Source organism: Lasioglossum baleicum, unplaced genomic scaffold (genome assembly GCF_051020765.1).
Source record: "Lasioglossum baleicum unplaced genomic scaffold, iyLasBale1 scaffold1912, whole genome shotgun sequence".
Lineage (NCBI taxonomy): Eukaryota > Metazoa > Arthropoda > Insecta > Hymenoptera > Halictidae > Lasioglossum > Lasioglossum baleicum.
The window spans coordinates 3114-26686 of record NW_027470971.1 but is presented as its reverse complement, the minus strand read 5'-3'; the positions used below and the strand labels follow the sequence as shown (position 1 = coordinate 26686).

Below are 23573 nucleotides of genomic sequence, written 5' to 3'. Positions count from 1 at the left end.
GAAATTATCCATTGTCGGAGGAAAATAAAATAAGTAACCTAATATAGTATCTTTCGGCGCGTGAAATAAAACAATTGTGAAGCTACTAACCCCGCCACCTGACTATGGAAATTTCACTTACACCAGTTTCTTAATCAATGGTTACGCAATTTCCTTCACCGGCCAATTTTAAATTGAACAAAGCATTGACATTTCTTAAGACTATTAACTAGTTATAAACAAAAATTGTACACCAAATTAAGCATAAACTACATCATGTCTCATTTCTTTTTTTAAAGGACTTACACCAGTTTTTAAATAAACAATCCGTATAATATCAAAGAAATAATGTCGACAAAAAGACAGCATATGAAATGAACTACTCGTCCAAGATATCATTGTATATCAAGCAGCTAAATCCATGTCGCGATGCTACCTTCGCTTTTCCTGCAATTTCCACGTAGAATGACAGAACGGCGCGCCATTGGAAAGTGTCACTGCATAAATCCAGTACATCCTGGAGGATATCACGGAATCTTGCTACATCTTCTCCAATCGCGTAACTGAAGAAAGAATGATAAAACTGGATTTCAAGGCGGACTCTAGGCTTGATAGTCGCTATCAAACCGCAATATCAAGTTTCGACTGGCCCTTCAGGAGAGGAACGTTCGCAGAGAGTTTACACTGACCACGGGGTGAAAATTTCCCCGGGGAAATGGAACGAAGTACGCATTTCTGTTTCCATATGCGCGCCGCGTACCATCGCGTGCGGCTGTGTGCGAAAATACAGCCAATTTGCGCGGCGAAATATAATGTATGTACGTTTGAATGCGCGTTCTGTCGTCAGTTCGCCGATCATCGACGCAATCCATTAACACGTTACTGCTCAATGATCTCGCGTGTAATTACCAACACGGGATAATTAAACGGTGAAAACAGCAAGGCAAGGTATAAAGAGGGACGTAAACCAGGGGTCACTTGCGCATCGAATTCGCATTTTAGTTACCATCTGTATTAATGAATTTATGAAACTGCAAAGTCCTGTATTTAAGATTTATTTTTCCGCAAACGGTCCGGCAAAGTTTCACGAAGCATGGTAATAAATGTTGATTATAAAAGTTCCGATAATCCGGGATAATTACCGTATTACTTTCCAATTTCTAATTAGCGCGTCGAATTTGTAATTGTTTAACATTTTACGCTCGAGGAATTTTTTCGTGGTGAACAACGCAATTCGAAACTTTTCTTATATTAGGTCTTCCCATAAGTTCATTCCGCGATTGATATTTACATAACACTAAATCGATGGACATATCATAAAATGTAAACATATTTTGAGCAGTTTTATCTTTTTCTAAAAGAAAAATCAATAAACATAAAATTATTCGAAACAGCCATCTTTATTTACGCATACTTGTTTAAATTTTCTAGAATTGCTGCACGTATGTATTAGGTTGTCCGGAAAGTTCGATTTTCGGTAGATAGCGTGAGAGACCTGCCTGGATATATCACAATTATTGAAAACAAATGACACGTGTAGATATTCTAAAAGAGATAACTTCAGCCATATTTGGAAAAAAGTTTGGTTACGATTCGTTAATTTTTATCAGTTTTGTACGCCTTAGAATATCGTGGCAAATAAAGTGCTTTATAGGCATTTAATGCTTTTCTTTTTCCGAAAGGGCAAAAATGCCACACAAGCGGCAAATAAGATATGCGCTGTTTATGGCGAAGATGCTATAGCCGAAAGAATAGTGCGGAAGTGGTTTGCTCGGTTTAAAGCTGGTAATTTCGACCATGAAGATGAAGAAGGTCCAGGTAGGCCGTCCACCACAGACGAAGATATGATTAGAACAGAAATCGAGAATAGCCCACGCTCAACATTACGTCAATTAGCAGGAATGCTAAATAAATCAAAATCAACCATCCACGATCATATTGTGAAGCTTGACTATGTAAACCGTCTTGATGTATGGGTTCCGCACGATTTAACGGAGAAAAATCTGTTGGACCGCATCTCCATTTGCGACTTGCTTTACAAGTGCAACGAGGAGACGCCATTTCTGAAGCAATTAGGGACGAAGGATGAAAAATTGATAATTTATAAAAATGTTCAGCGTAAAAGGTCCTGGGGAAAGCGTGATGAAACACCTTTATTCACCCCAAAAGCCGGTCTTCATTCGAAGAAGGTAATGCTCTGTATCTGGTGGGACTGGAAAGGAATCCTATATTATGATCTTTTACCAAATAATGAAACAATAGATTCGGCAAAGTATTGCTCTCAATTAGATAAATTGAAGACATCAATTGAACAAAAATATCCAGAAATTGCGAATCGGAAGGGCGTCGTGTTTCATCAGGACAATGCGCGACTTCGTGTGTCTTTGAGAACTCGGGAAAAATTGTTGGAATTTGGTTGGGATGTTTTACCCCATCCACCGTATTCTCCAGACCTTGTCCCTTCGGATTTCCACCTTTTCCGATCGTTACAAAATTCCCTTAATGAAAAAAATTTCGACTCTTTGGTCGAGATAAAAACCCATTTGGACAAATTTTTTGCCGAAAAACCTGAGAGGTTCTGAAAGGACGGAATTCTCAAGCTGCATGAAAGATGGAGAAAGGTTGTGGAACAGAATGGTACCTATATAACTTAATAAATGTATACCAATATTTAAATGAGCTGTGTTCTAATTTTCCTAAAAATCGGCACGAACTTTCCGGATAACCCAATACATACTTATAACTGTCACAGGTATTACAGAGTTCTGTTACCTTGAGACCTTCGACATCTAATCGGGAAACCGATCATCTAATCGATAAAACATTTTATTAAAGAGAAAAGAAAAATTACAGCATGACTCTTTATACACATAACATCCTTCACCTTTCCACTCGTATGCGAGTAACACTAAATTTACGAACGTTTTTGAATATTTATCTTTATGGAGACTCGTCAGATTTACGGATAAAGAAAACTACGTATTTTCTGAAAAAATAAGACCATGAGTTTAATTTCAAAACAATTACGATATTAACAAACTTGATATAAGTTGTATAAACCTATTAATATTGTATAATTGGAGCAACTCACCCGTCAAATTGACTTTTAAATCCATGAGTCTAGAAAAAGTCATAACATTATTATAAAATATTAATCCTTTGCACTCGACGATTTTTGAACTACAGAAGAGTAGAAATTTACGGATTTTCTGCTATGAAACTGACGTTATTTTTCAAACGGTAAATAAAGAATCATATAATAACTAACACGTAAAATTATTTGATTTTGATATCTCGTATGTTGTTATATTATCTTAAATTTGGTATATTAATTAATATGGGTTCTCGAAATTTTATGGTGACTGAGAGGCACCTCTCGAGTGCAAAGGGTTAATTAAAATTTCAAGAGAAAATCTTGTGAGATATTGATACAAGTGGTCAAAATGGCGGATCGGTAGTTCTAGTGTTAAAGTCTTATAATTTCAAATGTTTGTTCCAATAAAAGGAATTTCTTAATTTCGTTTTACAAATATTTTTAATTTTGCGAGTACGTGATTATTAATTCGTTATCGCTTCTCAGATATCTCTCTTTGAGGAAAGAAATTACTAATTACCAGGTCTAGTTACGTTGATAGTTAAGGGTTTTATAATGGCGACTAATTTAATAGCAAATATTTTGTATTAATTTCGAATCGTCGAACAGTTTCATAAATTTTATGAAATTCAATTTTTAATTAGGCGAAATGGCTGAATGCGAATTGAATAGACAGTTCCAGCTCTATTCGATGCGTCCGATTCGAAGTCGAATTGGAAAATGAACCCGATTCGTCGAAAATACACGATCGTTTCCGGTTCCACTGCTAATTACATTTCTGCTCAAACAGTTAATGGTTCATTAATTTTTTCACGTTCGTTGTAAATTTAAATACCATATTATTGACGGTATTAATTGGTTATTAGCATTTGTTGTTGACAACAAATTTGGTAATTTGTTCGTTATAGCTTCGTCTGGCGCGGTTTGATTACATTTTAAAGCCGAGAGCTCGATACAAAGCGTCAGGATTTCTGCTAAATAACAAACACGATTATTTGCAGCTATTTGATCGTAAAGACGTATTAATGTTTTCTCGTAAACGGAACGACGAACGATCGATGGATAGAGATTATTTTGAAGTCACAAATGATGGTTAGAGATTATTTTTAAGTCACAAAAATGGTTAGAGATTATTTTTAAGTCACAAAAATGGTCGGAGATTATTTTTAAGTCACAAAAATTCGAACTTTACTTCCACGTAACTCCTCGATTGATCGCGCGTAGTTCTTTTCTCGCAAAGGAACCATCGTGGCAGGAATTTTTCTGCGAAATTGTTTCCTTGAAGGGTAGAAGCTAACAGATTGCACCGGAAACCAGGTAAAATACACACGTACGCGGAGAATAAAATTCAAATTTAATATAAATGACGTACATTCTCTAGGAACAAGTTTGAGAGACAGAATTTCGTGGCGTACATGTACGCTTCCAAAGCTGGAATTTGATTTAACCGACCCAAGAGAAACAAAGTAACACGAATTTGCAGGATTACGACAATATAATCTTGATGTATCGCTATACTTTCATTATATATATTTATACTTCTGGAATTGTATCATACTCGTTTGTTACTCTGCTCTCTTATGTACAGTGCTGACCGTAATTATTGGCATAACATTATTGTTTTGATTCGAATACTTATAACTATGAAACAAATTTTGTTAAAAACAAATTTTTGCGTTTAAAAACAATTTTATTACGATATTTTTAATGTAGTGTACAATATAGTGTATATTCAAGATAGTGATTCAGTATTATCAAAAACAGTAACAAATTGAAAATTGAAATACAAACAAATAAGTTGTTATTGATATACTAACCCAGAGATATTGTGTACACTATTTTTAGTTTGGTTATCACTGACAAAAGTACAAATAATATCAATTGGATCAAATGGTTTCGCGTAGTTTTACTGCAGACAGTTTGCACAGCATTTATTTTGATATTTCAGGTTTATGAGCCTAGCAATGGTCACGAATACTAGTATTGGTTGTGTTAGCAACGTCATGGAGTTAAGATTTATGTGCCATCTCATGAAAAAAGCTATAATTATTTTGTAAAACGTGACCTGAAAGTTACGTGGGCCCATAGAGGGTTAACATGAGTACATTAACGGTCCTGAAGAAGTATCTTCCGATAAATATGTGCCATTTCATGAAAAACACTATAATTATTTTCTAAAATATCGATAAATTAGAATATGTCCTGAAAGTTGCATGTGTTAACCCCATAGAGGATTAACATGTGTAAAGTAACGGTCCCGAAGAAGTATCTTCCGATAAATATATGCCACTTCATGAAAAAAAGCAATAATTATTTTCCAAAATATCGATAAATTAAAATGTGACCTGAAAGTTACATGGAATTGTTTGTTACCGAGATGGTTGTTACAAAAGGCACTACTGAGACATTGCTGATTTTTCCAATCAGCGTCCGCTTAACCCCTTCTCGTATTTTAACGAGTCTGACTCGTGATGAATTCTTTGGCCCAAATATATTTATCGCGAGCCAGACTCGCGAACAGACAGTCAGGCCAGTTACGATCTATAAAATATTTACAATATCTATAAAAGTAAAAGAATCAGAGTTTATTTTCTCATCAGCAGTATCGTGTAAAACTGATTATATCACAGGTACCGCAGGTATTTATATTTTGGCGCGTATTGTGACTATTCTCGAGCATCAACTTAGTCTGATTTATTTAACGCGTTGATGCCTACCGTTTGAGCTCTAGTTTCGTTGAAATAAATGACACGAGAAGGGGTTAAATAGCATAACTCATTCAAAGAAGTAACGTTCTTTATTCATTTCGCGGACGTCTATTCCGCAATCAGAATAAACTGAAATTAAAATGTGACCTGAAAGTTACACGGGCGCATAGAGGGTTAATATGAGTAAAGTAACAGTCCCGAAAAAGTATCTTCCTATAAATATGTGCCAATTCATGAAAAAAGATATAATTATTTTCTAAACTATGGATACATTAAAATGTGACCTGAAAGTTACACGGTCCAATAGAGTAAAGTAACATTCGTAAAGTAACGGTCCCGAAGAAGTATCTTCCGATAAATATGTGCCATCTCATGAAAAAAGCTGTAATTATTTTCTAAAATATCGTTAAATTAAAATTTGACCTGAAAGTTACACGGGCCCATGGAGAGTTAACATGAGTAAAGTAACGGTCCCGAAGAAGTATCTTCCGATAAATATGTGCCATCTCATGAAAAAAGCTATAATTATTTTGTGAAGCGTGATCTGAAAGTTACGTGGGTCCATAGAGGGTTAACATGAGTACATTAACGGTCCTGAAGAAGTATCTTCCGATAAATATGTGCCAATTCATGAAAAAAGCTATAATTATTTTCTAAACTATGGATAAATTAAAATATGACCTGAAAGTTACACGATCCAATAGAGTAAAGTAACATTCGTAAAGTAACGGTCCCGAAGAAGTATCTTCCGATAAATATGTGCCATCTCATTAAAAATTAAGATGTAACCTGAAAGTTCCACGGTCCCATAAAGTAAAGTAACATTCGTTAAGTAACGGTCCCGAAGAAGTATCTTCCGATAAATATGCGCTATCTCATAAAAAACGCAATAATTATTTTCTAAACTATGGATAGATTAATATGTGACCTGAAAGTTACACGGTCCCATGGAGGTTAACATGAGTAAATTAACGGGCCCGATGAAGTATTTTCCGATAAATATGTGCCATCTCATGAAAAAAGCTATAATTATTTTCTAAAATGTCGATAAATTAAAATGTGACCTGAAAGTTACACGGGCCCATGTGTAAAGTAACGGTCTCGAAGTAGTATATTCCGATAAATATGTGCCATCTCAAGAAGAAAGCTATAATTATTTTCCAAAATATCGATGAATTAAAATGTCACCTGAAAGTTACACGGGCCCATGAAGTAAAGTAACTGTCCCGAAGAAGTATCTTTCGATAAATATGTGCCATCTCATGAAAAAAGCTATAATTATTTTCTGAAATATCTATAAATTAAAATGTCACCTTCAAGTTACACTGGCCCATAGAGTAAAGTAACATTCATAAAGTAACGGTCCCGAAGACCTATCTTCCAATAAATACCAACTAATACACCCTATCGTAGAACTCCTTGGAAACCGTCTGTCATCTGTACCCGCACCCACCCATCATAATCCACTTCCATATTATCTATATATCGTATTTAAACCTCGACAAGGTTATGCAAACGGTAGGATCACGTGGAATCTATACTAAACAGCTCGGATCGAGTTATCGTGATTTGCATCCGGTCGATAAGCAGCGGTAACAATTGCCGTGGATGGTTGGTATCGCGGAAAATATCGTCGGGAACGTTAAGCCGGCCTCTGTCGGCGTGTGTCGTGAAAGTTGCTGTCATTGCGAGGGCCCCGCAGCTACGTCTGGCTGGTTATCAACGTGTTAAACTACGTAATTCTGCGCCAGGCATAAACTTAATGCCGGAGCCTCTCGACTCTGCCGCTTCTCTCTCCTTCGGCGCAGCCATAACCGAGGTATGACGGGTTATACGTGGCCCGGTCTCTACGTACGTGTATCTTCATACGGTTTGCTACAATCGGAGCGAACAGGCCGGATAATCGCGCGTGCTCGCTCTCGTAACTTCTCGTGGGAAATTGTCGAGAGTCGAGCGTATCGCCGGATACGAAATCTCGTTTGCGTTGTTGCCCAAAGCGGCAGACGTGCCGCGAGTTTGCGTATCCGCCGAGAGTAAATAAAGCTTCCGCTTTCGGGATATTTTTCCGGCGAATTCGCTGGGTCGTGTCGGTGAGATTGAAAATCTGATATCGAACGATCGCGGTCACGTTTTTATTCGCCTTCTTTTCGTGGAATTTTAATTCACTACGCGACGATTGATTATTGTGTTCTTCTTTCACTACCTAGGATTGTTTTCAACCTGGTCGCGTTCTTTATGACTCGTTTTCAAATTTTCTCGGCTCGGGAACAACACGGAGGATTTGTTATCGATACGAGAATTTCTTTTTCTTCCCTTGTTTTCTCTTATTTCATGATCGTATGACACGGAAGATACGAAGATGTAAAATACGTGAGAGTAAAAGCTTCTGATCTTTCTTCTTTTCTCTTTCGTCTATGTTTCGCGGATTTGTCGGTTTTTCTGCTTCTTATTTAACGGTGTGAATTTCACAGTTATTCGCAGTGTGAAATATCGATAGAGAAGAGATTGCTGGGGAAAATTTGGAAATTTCACGAGTAATGTTTCAAGTATCGCGTTCGGTCTTTAAATCGGAGATCTACGGTTTGAGATCGAAACCGAAAAATCGAAATTTCCGTTTAGAAACAGGTCAAGTATACGATATAATCTACACGTGTTGCAGTGTTAAAGAAAAATACGTTTGTTCGTGTACTGGTACCTTCGTGTGATAGTTTGCGCATGTTATTATTTGCCTTCTTTTGGTGGAATTTTAATTTACTCGGCAGCGATTGATTATCTTCTTCTTCCTCGTCCGGTTTGTTTTCGATCGAGAGTTGGGATTATTGGATAATAATTCATTCCATAATCGAATAGGATACCCCATCGATGGCTAGAATAATATTCTCGCTTTGGAACTATGCTACTTGCAATTACGGGGTGAGTAAGAGTGGAATCGTCGTTCGTGTTATCACGATTGAGAATCTGTTATCGGGTAATAAACATTTTTTATAAAAATTTAAATTTATCGAGGAGTTATTTATAATCGTCGTCTTCTTTTCTCTTAATCCTTTTTTTTATTTTTAATCGAGAGTCGGTATTATTGGGTAATAATTAATTCCATAATCGAATAAGATACCCCATCGATGGCTAGAATAATATTCTCGCTTTGAAACTGTGCTACTTGCAATTACGGGGTTAGTAAGAGTTGAGTCATCGTTAGTGTTATCCCGATTGAGAATCTGCTATTGGCTAATAATGGCAACACGAGTGTTGTAAGTATCTGTCATTCTTTATCAAAATTTTAATTTATCCAAGAGTTATTCATAACCATCTTCTTCATTCCTCGGGGTCCTCTTTTTATTTTTAATCGAGAGTCGGTATTATTGGGTAATAATTAATACCATAATCGAATATGATAGCCCATCGATAGGTAGAATAATAATTCTCGCTTAGAAACTATGACGCTGCTTCATGCAATTACAGTGTGAGTAAGAATGAAGTAAGAATCGTGTAATCACGATTGAAAATCTGTTATCAGGTAATTCCGACGACGCGAGTGTTATAAATATCTTTCATTCTTTATCAAAATTTTAATTTATCCAGGAGTTATTTATAATCGTCGTCTTCTTTCCCCTTAGTCCTTTTTTTCAATTTTTAATCGAGAGTATTATTCGGTAATAATTGATTCAATAATCGAATACAATAGCCTATCCATAGATAAAATAGTAATTCTCGCTTTAAAATTATAGCGTTGTTACTTGCAATTATTTGTCTGTTCATGTTATTCTAATTAAACGTTTGGTGTTAGCTTCTTTCTTTTTCTCTCCTCCTCTGACTTTGTTTTTTTATTTTTTTATTAGAGAAGCAGGAACTAAGGGCTCCTACCAATGGCCTTCTTAGCGAACGTCGCTTCTTTACAATTGTATATTCATGAGATGAACGTTGGTAGGATACAGGATAATCAGGGTGACACAAATGCAAATTTTTTTAATACCACGGAAACTCGTCATTGATACAATGATCCAGAGATAATCAAGCAGAACAAAGTCCTTCGTCGAAAGTAATCTTACTTTGTACATATTGTACGCTAAATTCAATCTCCTAGCATGATTTTCCTTGCTGTACTTGATTTACATATAGAATCATTCGCTAGCACAGGGGTGAAACATCGAATGACTGGAATATCTCTGCTGAATATACGCAATTTGCGTTACACGAGAATTACGAGGCAGAATTAATCGAAAAGTACGAAAATAAAGTGGTATATTTGCCTGAGCCACGTGTCGTATCGAAGAATCGTTTAGCTTTGCGTATTTTCATCCGAAATTACGATGGAAACTCGCTCCTCGCGCGTAACCGAATGCACAATCGCGTCTGTATTTCAAACCCCGTCGAAAATGTCGAGTCGAGGAGGGGATTTGTTAAAATAACGGCGGCTGGAAATGGCGGATTCCTTTCGAACGTCGAAACGGCCCAATTGTCGACGGTAATAATAGCAGTACTTCGAAATTGCGTTATAAAACGAGACGCTGGTATATTCCGCGAGAAATCGTAAGTGAATAACGGATTTGAGCTTTCCGTTTAGGCGTTTCAACGCCGTTTGTGTCATAACGCGAAACTCAGAGCGTGTAAACACGATTTTTGCTAATAAAGAACCGCAATTTCTTCCTCGAGTTTTACCATTCGAGCTTTGCACGAACTTTCGCGGTGTTTTGTATCGACGGGATTAACCCTTTTGCTGCGGAATTCTCAGAAAAGAATTGTGCTCTCCACAACAGGCATGATAGTAGAAGAATATTAACACTAGGTTTACGGGGTTTTTTTGTATACCTATTTCTATGGACACCCGTCAGATTTAGGGTAAAGAAAGGCAGATATTTTCTTTAAAAAACAAACGATAGATTTAATTTGAAAATAATCACAATATTAACAGATTTAATATAAGTTAATTAAATCTGTTAACACTTTGACTGCCACGCCGAAATCATATGTTCTGCCCAGGACGCCACGGAATTATTTTTATTATTCAAAGCATATAATGGCAAAATAATAACGAATCGATTTTAGAAGGCAATATTTTTATCAAATGGAGCGTTTCTCTTACTGGTGGTCACTGGTGACCACCGTGGCGCCTTAGTAACGGTTCGACGAAGATTACGGCACGAATTGCAAGAAAAAAGAAGGACAAGCGTACCTGGAACGAAAATTTTGCAGGGAATGTTAGAAAAAAATTCCAAACTATTTGGGTGAAAAATTGCTAAAAATAAGACCAAGAAGGTGACCACTTATTGTCCGGATTGTATTGGTGCGCCGCATTTATGTTTGGAGTGCTTTAACAAAGTGCACCGTTAGATGCAAGATTTATTCTAACATTTTGTTATTCTTTATTGTTCTAATAAAAAATTTTAATCGTTCGATAGGGCACATTTTATTTCAACGTATCTTCTATACATCGGTCATATTCAAATACGCTAACTCTCGATTTTCATTTAGTTTTTTACAATTGTAAAAAGTTGACAGGCTCCGGTCACCCATGACCACCGTGGCGTCACGGGAGAAACCGTTGCCGGTCATATATGACCACCATGGCAGTTAAAGTGTTAAAGACACTGCAAAATTTCCTCCGTGAAATCAAATTTAATTCATAATCGAACGACTTTTTTTCACGAGATTCGTTTTCAAGATCCCAGTGAAATCGCGAGAGCCACAGAGAGTTCGCGATATTAAAAATCGTTTCGCACCTGTTGGTATCGCTTCGGGGTATTATTATCGTTTTCTCTTTTGCTGCTTTTTCGCACGTCCGCTGTCGGTTCGAGTTTTCATAATCGCGGGGTGTTCTCCTCAACGCCATCCCGCGATCTCTTATGTCAGAGACTGCGAATCAGACTTACGCTGACAATCGATGTAAAGGGCTATATAACAGCGTATGGGGATAATTTGTAGTCTCGATGGACTCATCGCTGAATAGGATGGATTACCGTGACGGGTTAACGATGGGAAAGGGGTTTATTATTAACCCTTAACGAACGAGCACATTTTTCTAATACTATGACCAGTAAGTCGACGGATTTTTAGGAAATTAAGTGCTTCATTTCCAGAGCGAGAAAAGATGCATAATTAATATCGCTTTATTTGATTTTATGAAAACTTACAGTAATAATAGGTAGTATATGAACAGATATATCCGCACAAAAGAATACCGAAGTGAAAATTTCAGAAAAATAATAGGAATTGAAATAAACAAATAGATGCGTGTATGTAATGTATAGATTTGTATACATTTATAAATTTATTTTTTATAGATTAACGATATATTTATACAAAATTACTTATATTTTTTTGGGTGTGGTACTTCTCCCAACAGTCCCCAATGTGAATACCAGGTTTCTTACTACAAGTATCGCAATAATTACGTGTTTCCCGCCTTCCTCCGAAAATGACGATAACAAACTTTATTGACCGCATATAAAGCGATGTATTTTCGCTCAATCCTCGGAGAGGAATGAGAGGAATGCGTTGCAGAGCACGACAAAAAATAATTGCCGATCGCCCTTAACACTAGGTTTACGGGTGTGTTTTTGTATACCTATTTCTACGGACACCCGTCGGATTTAGGGTAAAGAAAACCACATATTTTCCTTAAAAAACAAACGATGGGTTTAATTTGAAAACAATCGCAATATTAACAGACTTAATATAAGTTAATTAAATCTGTTAATATCGTACAATTGAAGCAACCCATCCGTCAAATTGACGGGTCTCGTAAATCTAGTGTTAATTGTTGCATGTATAAATAAGGCCAAATCTAACAGACTTCCTGAAATATCACGTCATGCCGCCTATATGGCGGCATTCGATTTTTTTAGAATATTTATAATGTCGCGAGTATGGCGGCATTCGTTTAAGCAACCCATCCGTCAAATTGACGGGTCCCGTAAATCTAGTGTTAACACGTTGAACTCCCAGCGTAAGGAATGGATGGGAGAGCGGATTACAAAGGGTTAACCCTTTCGATACAAGTGGAAAATCCGTGGCGATATTCTCGCAAAAGGAACAGAAAGGATTTCAAAGAATCGTTAGAGGATGTGTTCTCAAACCTCTCTGCATCCCGAGTTTCTTTCCCGGTGTTTTCGAAGAAAAAACTAATCTCGAAACAGGGTGTTTATAACTTCTTAACATGCTCACTTTTAACCTCTTAGATACGACACGCTACTATAGTGGCTTTCGTGTATATCATCTTAAGGAACAACGCGCTACTATAGTGACTTTCGTGGATAGCACCATTTTTCACAGTATTATACGTTCTTTGCTTTATTTCTCATTTATTTCGTCTAAACCGCGTTAACACGTTGAACGCCCAGTGTAAAATAATAGAGTTTCTCCTGGGGCCCAAATCGGGCCCCAAAACAAGACTCGGAGTGTAAACAACGCGATTAGGAAGAGCGATACAATGCAATGCATCGTTAAAATGTACCCACAGTTTATTTTGTGATATATTAGAGGATCTTTGTTAGAAGATATGTTTGTGGTAGGTATCATTTTTATTTTTAGAAGGCATTTTTTTTTAAAGAGTATTAAAACATAATTTTATTGAAGATGCTTAGAAAGTGTAAAGGACCTCGAAGTGAAGAATACGATAAGCGTTCCGAAAAAAGATCAGTATGAGAGATCTCGTTGCATTTATACCAGAACTTTCAGTTTCTTCGGTTCATTCAGTCGAGCAGTATATTTTGCATATTTTTAACATCTTTATTTATTTCTTGATCCCTAAAAGTTTGTTAGATAGCGCAAAAGCGTAGATGAAAGTGATCCGTATTTTTAATGTTTCTTTTTGTTTGCTTTATAATTTATCGTTACTTTCTGTTGTCTATAGTCGTCATAATTGTGTTTCAAATAAGATTACTATGAATTATCTCAAAAATCATGTTTTAATTGGACGAAGAATAGTGTCACACGTTTATGGGATACGGGGCCCCTGTGGAAACAACCGTCACCTATAACTGTTTATTAACTCTAGGTTTACGGGACCCGTTAATTTGACGGATGAGTTATTTTAATTATTTAACAGATTTAATCAACAAATATTAAGTTTGTCAATATCGTAATTGTTTTGAAATTAAACTCATGGTCTTTGATTTAAAGAAAATACGTGGTTTTCTTTACTCGTAAATCTAATGGGTCTCCATAAAGGTAGATATACAAAAACCGTCCGTAAACCTAGTGTTAAATGTGTTTATATAGTAGGATATTAGTATAGATATTAGGATAGTAGGAGGTTGTCCGCGTAGATAACACGTTCCGCGAGTCGTTCCTAAAACGGTGTATTCTTGGAATACTTTCCGTGCGTATTAATACGTCAGTTGACCAATATTCGTCTATTGATAATTTTTTTACTCTTGACATTAACATCGACAGAGCAAAAAATCGATACATTTCGGTCACTGTTGTATTTTTCCAAGACATCAATCGCGAGTGACTACTGCGTATAGTTTTCGTGGTGTAATAATTACTGGTTTCTCTCGCAATATGTTCAAGCATATTTTCGGAAAAGAAAAGTCGAAAAATTTCTAATATCTCCGATTTATCGTTAATATTTGCTTTAACTCCCGATAGAGTTTCATCGAAATCAAAAACTTTCGGAACAAAATTTTGCGCGCTGCAAAGAAATCGCCGTGGATCGATGTCAGGTAATTCGTCGATATTTTCGGAATAAGATTCCGAGCTGCTTGACAATATGCGTCTCCTGTAGTATGAGTTTTGCTTTTTACCTTTGTATCCGATTTCTCCGAAAATTGCAGAAAGGTCAGAATCCGATGATTCTTCTATATCATCGCAGATCATATTTCTCCGTTTGTCCATGATAGAGGCACAATTTATGGATAAAATTATTTGATTGTACGAAAAAATCTCTGCGCAAGAAGCGTATGCAGCTATCGCGTCGAAGACAAACGAATTAATGGCCATTATTTCGCAGTTATTAATAGCAAAAAATGCAAAACAAATGCACGACGCCTACAGGCGCTGTTCTCTCAGGAGAAGCGTCTATAGTTGTGCGCCTAAAGGCGTTGTTCGCAGTGGAAGGGTTAAAAAGGCAGACGTAAAGTCGTAAGAATTGGAAATGGGGAAGAATTACGCGAACAGCGGATGAAAGATGGCGGAACGGAGCGCGAGGGACACGGAAAGGAAGGGAAATCTCGCGCGACGGCCGGGGGCTTGTAAATTCGCGAAAGAGAGTTATCGCGATATTTTTACGGGGTTGCCGACTCGCGGGAACGGCGACGCACAGTTCACAAGGGTGATAAAGTTTCAATTGCAAAAACGGCAAGTCGTTCGCGATGTTGAAACGTCAACTCGAGAAAAAGCTTATGAATATTTAACAAACAGCCGGAGAACGAAGTTGCCCCGCGTACTTTTCGACGTCCCGTTACTCCCGGGCCCTGTTGAATCTTTTAATTATTCTCGCCTAACTTCCACGGGCAATTGACCAGTTTGCGGCTCGTCGAAACTTTTTGCGAGAATAAGAACGAAGCCCGTTAGAGCCTGCGAGCCTGCTCCTTAACCTGAAAATTCCATCATTGTCCGTTCTTCGTCTCCTTGCTCCGCGAGAAAAGAATTTTGTAACTTTAACTACTCTTTCTCCTATTTCTGCTCTTTGTCTTCGTTTCGTTGCACGAGAAATTTCAGGTCTCGAATACGATACAATTTCACGGTCGAGGAAACTAGATTTTATATTTTATATTACCGATTAATTAGTTAAAATTACCAGTTTGCGGGATGTAACTAGATTTACTATATATATGTAGGATCGTTATTAGCGGAGGTAATTGATTTGAATATTCGTACGCCATGTTGAAATAAAATAATATTTTTCAAAAGTATTAAGTGTATTTAATTTGTATGTCAAGGAGTTAAAATAATCAATTGATCTAACCACTGATTAGAAGCTTTGTTTTATAAGTGATACTTTTACAGCGTTGGTTTACTTCAAACTAAACTGCTTGAAAAATAAAAATTCTTATTACCTACACTGATATATAAACATTTTCGTTCTGTCTTATTTCACACACAGACGTTCTTTTTTATTTACGCATTTCCCGTGCTGCTTGGGACTTGGATGGGCCAGGTACTTGGGACACTCGGGACGCATCCCTAAACTTTGACTCGTTGCTGGCATTCGACTCTTTCATAAACATTATTTACATTCGTCCTGGGTCCTAACCCCTCTTGACAATTATTCAGGCCGTACTTGTTGCAAAGATAAGTTTCGTAATATCAAAAAATGAATCTGGGACATAGGCTGTGAATAAATTTCCTGGTTTACAAGATCTAAATTCCGAGAAGGATCGTAGACATTTTAGATTAGATCAGATTAATAGATTAGATTAAACATTAGATTTAATTATTTAACATTAGATTATTAACCCTTTGCACTCGAAGACTCTCCAGCTATGGAAAATCTTTTCTTATGCTTCTATAAGCTTGGTGATAAATTTTATATCAAAATTATATTATATAAGAAAATGATATGTTTGCGTTTGGAGTGAGAGGAATTATATTTTATTTTCATATTTCGCGTGTGGGTGTTTTTAATGTGGTTATTGTCGTTTATTCGTGTTTCAGTTATGGTGTTAAAATGAATGGTGACTGAGAGTCACCTCTCGAATATAAAGAGTTAATACTAATTTAATATAATACTAATATAATAATAATGTTATATAAACATTAGATTAGAATTGCAGGTTTAGGCGAACTGCGTCACAAAAATCTTGACTTAACTTTTCTCACAAGTCGGTCAGTCGCTCTGGAAAAACACTCAAAGAAACATATACTTTCTTCGAGAAATAAAAGATTAGGAAGAGAATATAGACCATACTTATTTCACAATTTCAAATCCATAATCTCAATAGTACTCATTTGATTCCTACATATTTTATATTAAGTAATAATAATAATATTTTTATCTGAACGAAAGTCGTTACAGATTTTGTCACAATTGAAAATTTCCGTACCTGTGAAAACTCAAAACCCGAAACTAGTCAAAACTGAATTGATAGTTCTAGCGTTAACAGTTCGTGCTAGAATTTAATTCTGAAAAGAAGTATCGCATCATTTCGTTCAAGAGAAATTATCCTATATTTAGAGTTTTACTCGCGTTAAAACTCGCGAGGAAAAATTAATGATCTCATGGGAGTCTACCTAATCTCATTGGACCCTCATGAGAGCCTAACTAACCTCATGGGACCCCTATGGGACTTAACTTAACCCAAAACGATGATAAGCTAAATTCGTCGGTATAGTACGTGATAGTACCATTCATTTTAACACCATAACTTAACCACGAATAAGCGACAATAACTACATTAACCAGTTAACTGTGATTGACGAGTATACTCGTCATGTAGAAGTGGCACGAATTTGTGTATTGACGAGTATACTCGTCATGCGTATAAAGTAGCGACCATTGGCTATTTAAATTGTAATTTTAGAGAAAAACGAAACGTATTTTCAAATTTCATGATGTTTAGAATAATTTGAGACCATGGCGGAATAAAATAAGCAAATAGAAAATATAAATAATTTGAGATGAACTCATGCGACCCCGTATGCAACGGCTGAAATTGCTTACCAATTCGCATAACGAATTTATTTATGCGCGATGATAAACGTTTTCTAGATGTTAGCCTAAAAGGGGCAAAGGTAAAAGTCAGAAAGTTGATTTATAATAGGGTTTCTTCAGGCATGGTTAGTCATGGGACAATTGCGTGACGCCGACCAGGCGCTGAGCCTATTGATACCTGCTGGCCAGAAGTTACCTAGCTGTCGAATGGTGTAAATGCCAATTGTTTGATGTCAGAACTATGTCTGCATTTATTGAAGACATTCTTGCGACGTATCCAATTCAAAGAGAAAAATCGACACAAACTCGGCCATTTAGATTTAATGTAAGCCAATTAGGCGGGAATCATGTTCCGGATTATATACTCGCAACTTCAAAAACAAACAACCCTATGCGATGGTGTTCTCACTGCTATAAACGTAAGATCAGGAAGGAATCGCGTTACTGGTGTTTCATTTGCAATGTCCCATTGTATATAGTACCCTATTTCACTAAATACCACTCCACAGCTTTTATATGTATAACATTTAATTCTTATTGCGTTTTCAGTTTAATATGTATGTAATATATGTTTATGTTAACCAAATATGTAAATATTAGTAATAAAATTGTCAATTTTATAAAATGAACCCATCCTTTTAATCCAATATCTTACAAGCGCAACTTACTCTGTGATTGACGAGTATACTCGTCATGGCTCGATTCTGGCGACACAAAACGGTGCGCGCTCTCAAATAAGGACGCCACAGTAAGAACACTCACACGAGAAATATGAAAATAAAATATAATTCAACATTCAAAACGCAAACGTATAATTATCTTATATAATATAATTTTCATATAAAATCTATCACCGAGTTTATGGAAGCATAAGAAAAGATTTTCCATAGCGAGAGAGTCTTCCAGTGCAGAGGGTTAATATACTAATTTCTGCAAAAATAATTATACGTTGTTAACGTTCCGCGAGACTTTTAGTAAGGAAATCGTGCCGACCGTAAACATCACGGGCGAAAAGCGTGGTTTGTAGATAGGATCCAACGTAAACAACACGAGTCAGGTTGCTAGTTAATTTCCGTCGATGTTTTCCTGTCTCAGTTACGTGTTATTCTTCGCCGTGTTCGGGCAAAATGGTTGGTCTGCCGTTGATTATGGCACGTGTCGTCGAAACTTAAACTGTAGGGCAAGAGGTGCATATTATTTTTTATCATGCGTGATACATTTTATAGATACATCGTTATTAACCGGTTAACTTTATGCACTCGAGAGACGACTGTCAGTGACCATTAAATAGATCATTTATTTAGAAAGTGGAGCGGGTCCATTTTCTTTGGTTTCGAGAGAATTGAATGTTAGCAGATCTGACGATTAAAAAATATAGGTTAATTATGCGATGTCTGGGAATGTTTGTAATAATTTATCAATATGTAATTTGATTATATAAATTTAACTAAAATAATATACAAATTCTAGGCTGCAAATGGACTTACAACACTTTCTTAATTAGTTAGTTGTAAATATCATTTAATTTCAATTTTGAAATAACAAATATCGCTTAAAATATATCTCATATTAATCCAATTTTGTTTATAAATAATAGCAAGAAATAAAATAGGATTAGTATTTTTTATTTTGAACGTTAATTATATTTATATATTGTTAAATATAACACAAGATATTGGTATTATTAATTATTTACGCTCTTCATGTGGCAGTGTTTTGAAATGTTCTTCATATCCTTATATTTTTCATATGTAACCCCCACCACCTGTCTATGGAAATTGGATTTTCACCATTTTCTTAATCAATGGTTACGCAATTTCTTTTACCGGCCAATTTTAAATTGAACAAAGCATTGACTTTTTTTAAGATATTAAATACTAACTAATTATAAATAAAAAGTGTACACTAAATTAAGCATAAATTACGTCATGTCTCATTTTTTTTTTTTTTTTTGAGGACTTACACCACTTTCAAAATAAGCGGTCCAAATTTTGCAGACCCCATATTAATTAACCCTTAACGGACCAATGCAGCCATATGAGCGGCATTGTACTTTACATACTGCGTCCAATATGGGCCATATGTCAACAAGAACTGATTTATTGCTTTTATTGCTGTGATTGTTGTTATATGTACTAGTAATGCGACAAATATTGTGCCATGCCATTTTGTGAATCAGGTTTCTGCTTGTTATCTATTCTTTTCGAATGGAAAATAGCTTGGACCTGGTGGGAAGTAAACTTGAAATACTTCAGGATCGTTGAGTGCAGTCCATGACGATCTAAATCTAAATTAACGTGGTTTAGACGGAATAAATGCGAAATAAAGCGAAAAACGTATAATACTATCTAAAATCGTGTATGAAAGTCACTATAGTGTCGTACCGTTCAAATTGGTGCCATCCAGAAAATCACTATAGTGTCGAATTGTCCAAATTAGTGCAATTTAAGAAAATCACTATAATGTTGTACCTTTCAAATTGGTGTTATCCACGAAAGTCACTATAGTGTCGTACCTTTCAAGTTGGTATTATCCATAAAAGTTATTATAGTGTCGTTCCGTTCAAACTGGTATTATCTACGGAAATCACTATAGTGTCGTTCCTTCCAAACTGGTATTATCTACGAAAATCACTATAGTGTCGTACTGTCCAAATTAGTATTATCCATAAAAGTTATTATAGTGTAGTACCATTCAAATTGGTATTATCCATAAAAGTTGTTATAGTGTCATGGCGTTCAAATTGGTGCTATCCACGAAAGTCACTATAGTGTTATACCGCCCAAATCAGTATTATTCATAAAAGTTATTATGGTGTCGTACCGTCCAAATTAGTGCAATCCAAGAAAATCACTGTAGTGCTGTACCGTGCAAATTAGTATTGCCCACAAAAATTATTATAGTGTCGTACCGTCCAAACTGGTATTATCCATAAAAGTTATATTCTCGTACCGTTCAAATTGGTGCTATCCACGAAAGTCACTATAGTGTCGTACCGTCCAAACTGGAATTATCCCTAAAAGATATTATAGTGTCGTACCGTTCAAATTGGGATTATCCACGAAAGTCACTATAGTATCGCACCATCCAAATTGGTATTATCCCTGATAGATATTATAGTGTCGTACCTTTCAAGTTGGTATTATCCATAAAAGTTATTATAGTGTCGTTCCGTTCAAACTGGTGTTATCTACGGAAATCACTATAGTGTCGTTCCTTCCAAACTGGTATTATCCACGAAAGTCACTATAGTGTCGTACCTTTCAAATTGGTATTATCCATAAAAGTTATTATAGTGTCGTACCGTTCAAACTGGTATTATCTACGAAAATCACTATAGTGTCGTACCGTCCAAATTGGTATTATCCATAAAAATTATTATAGTGTCGTACCGTTCAAATTGGTGCTATCCACGAAAGTCACTATAGTGGCGCTTCGTTCTGAAAGACGATATCCTCGAAAGTCACTACAGTGGCGCGTTATGCCTAAAAGATATCGTCCCGATTTCCGTGACACATATAAGTACTCGCTCTCAAAAGGGAGCTACTTAAAGGAAATTTTTGTCAACGAATTGACTCGTGTGCGATGAGGATCAAATCGAAGAACTCGAAAATTTAAAACCATCCTATTCCTATAACAACGCGAAATTGATTCTCAGAGATTATCTGCATCGAATCACGCGTAGACAAAAGATTTGATCAAAGCAAATAGACTTCTTTGTTAACGATAGTAATTTTATTCCAAATTAAAGACAATACTCCTTCACACGAATTTTCTCCCTCTTCGTTAACGAAATAATTCATATTATTTAAGTATATTTTAATCTAAATTAACTAACCAATTAAGCAAATACTAACATACGCATATTTCCTCTTGTTTCAGGTACAAAATCATGTTTTTTTGCCTAATCGCGAGACGGTGTAACGTATCAGGGGATAGAATGCAGGCGAAGGACGTAAGTGATTCTAAAACAGGAATATCTGTCGTGAATTCATAGCGTTCGCTGTTGCAGTGATATACAGAGCCTTTAAAAGAGTGTACGTTTCGTTTTACCCTTACGTGACACAGAGCATAAAGTGGATCATTCGACTATATTTTGAAGTCCTCGTAACTCCGTCGTGTCCCGGCTCGATAATAAAGCTCGAGAGTCATACACGCGAGCTTTATTCCATCCTGCACGCATTGCGGTAGAAATCGGCGCAGCTTTTAAGATATACCATCTAGTCGGACAAACGTGTCTCCAGTCGAGAACGAACGATACCCGAACTTTTTGCGATACTCTGCCCGATTTTATAACAATTTCAGTTCCTACATTTAAATTTTATACCTTCGTATTAAACGGTTCGCGCTCGAAGGCTTTTTCGCTGCTGCAAAGTGGGAAACTCGAGCTTTTTCGTTATAAAATCAATGATATTTTTCGCAATAACGCGAAAAGGGGGTCGTGTATTAATTAAACCGTGGAACTGGTTTATTTCAGTATTTTATGGATCCTGCGTTATTTTCAATTTCATATCGACTATCAATTTTTGAATGTTTGCTGGGCTGGGTAACGAAATGAAAATGATTACAAAACTACGAAATATTAATAGGAATATAACCGTCGTATAAAAGCAGAATTTCTGAATTTTATAATTACAAAATTACTTTTTTTTATTTAGTTGATTGTTTCGATGATAGTCTTAATTAAAATACTCGATTTTATAAGCTAATGTATTAACATTTTGCACTGGAGTGGCGATTGTCGTTCATCATGAAATTTTAAAGACACATATTAATTAATATATCAAGTTTATGATATTATAATTTAATACGAAAAAGTTTTTCTTATGTTTTTGTTCGGTGATACCTTTTATGTGAAACGCTGGTTTTAAAGAACTAACCCGTTAACCCTTCGACTCGGGTCTCTCGATGAGGATTAGGTGTTTATTGTTTAATTGTCTATTGAGAAATTTATATTATGTCGTCCCATAAGTTCGTTCCACGGTGCTATTTACATTTATCGTCGCATTTTATAAACTATATCGATGATTAACATCTTTGCTAACGAAATAGAATGAAGTCGTGGAACAAAAAGGGGACTAAATTTTGTCTTAATATTTAAACGTTTATTCGATGTATAATTTTAAATGGTAAAAGTAAAAACCGGCACGAATTTATGGGATCGAGGCAATAATATTAACCCTTTGCACTCGAGAGGCGACTGTCGGTGACCATGAAATTTTAAAGACCCATATTAATTAACTCTTATCGTGTATTATATCGTGTATTCATTTCGCATCAAAAAAAGGGAAGAAACATATGGGACATATTATGAAATTCACTCAACATATTCGCAAAAATCGACTCGTCCTGCTACTTCACCAGCCCGAAGAAGTCGTCTGCAACCGACCGGTTGAATAATTAAATATAAAATAATATTAAATAATTATATAATTGCGAAGGAGCGAGAAATAACCGTAGGTCCGAAATCGCGATGACGAATTGATTGTGAGATTATAATTAAGCGATTATCGCGTTAACCGTGTTAATATTCGTTTCGGTACCCGATATTGGCACTAAGCGACCGGTCGAATAATTAAATATTAACCCTTTGCACTCGAGAGGTGAATCTCAGTCACCATTCGTTTTAATGTCGTAGCTTGAATTCGAATAAGCGATAATAACTATTGCAGGAAACTTAATTTTAGGAAAGTAGGATTACAGGATAACATCAAAGTTACCGATAGACAAATGTTGCTTTTTTCGAAATCAAACGTTGAGTTTCGCGAGCTTTACAGGGGGACGAAGCGCGAATCGACGAAAGCTTTAAAAGAGAGACCTTCGACGGTATATGCAGAGACTTTTGCGAGATTTGAGAGACTAGAGAGATTTGAGAGATCCGAGAATATCGTCGTCAAATTCGAAGAAGCGTTTTTTGTGTTCCCACTCGTTAAAGAGTGAAATTTCGTGAGTTCTATTAGTTTCCTTTAACTGTTCTCGTTGTATCTTCGATTCTTTCTATAAACCAAGGCGAAAGAAAACCCACCTTTGGTTTTCTACGCTATATTAAAAATAACTACACGCGAAATATCGAAATAAAATACTTCCGTTCATTCCAAAGACAAACGTATAATTTTCTTTGCATATTTTCACATATGGGGTATCACCGAGCTTATAGAAACGTAAGAAAAGCTTCATCTTCATAGCGAAAAATTCTTCG

General features: G+C 36.1%; 1 pseudogene; it reads left to right on the top strand.

Annotated features, from left to right (window-relative positions):
- Window positions 1-1640: 1640 nt before the first annotated feature.
- On the top strand, window positions 1641-2561 carry LOC143221109 (histone-lysine N-methyltransferase SETMAR pseudogene; annotated as a pseudogene).
- The last annotated feature ends 21012 nt before the right edge of the window (window positions 2562-23573 follow it).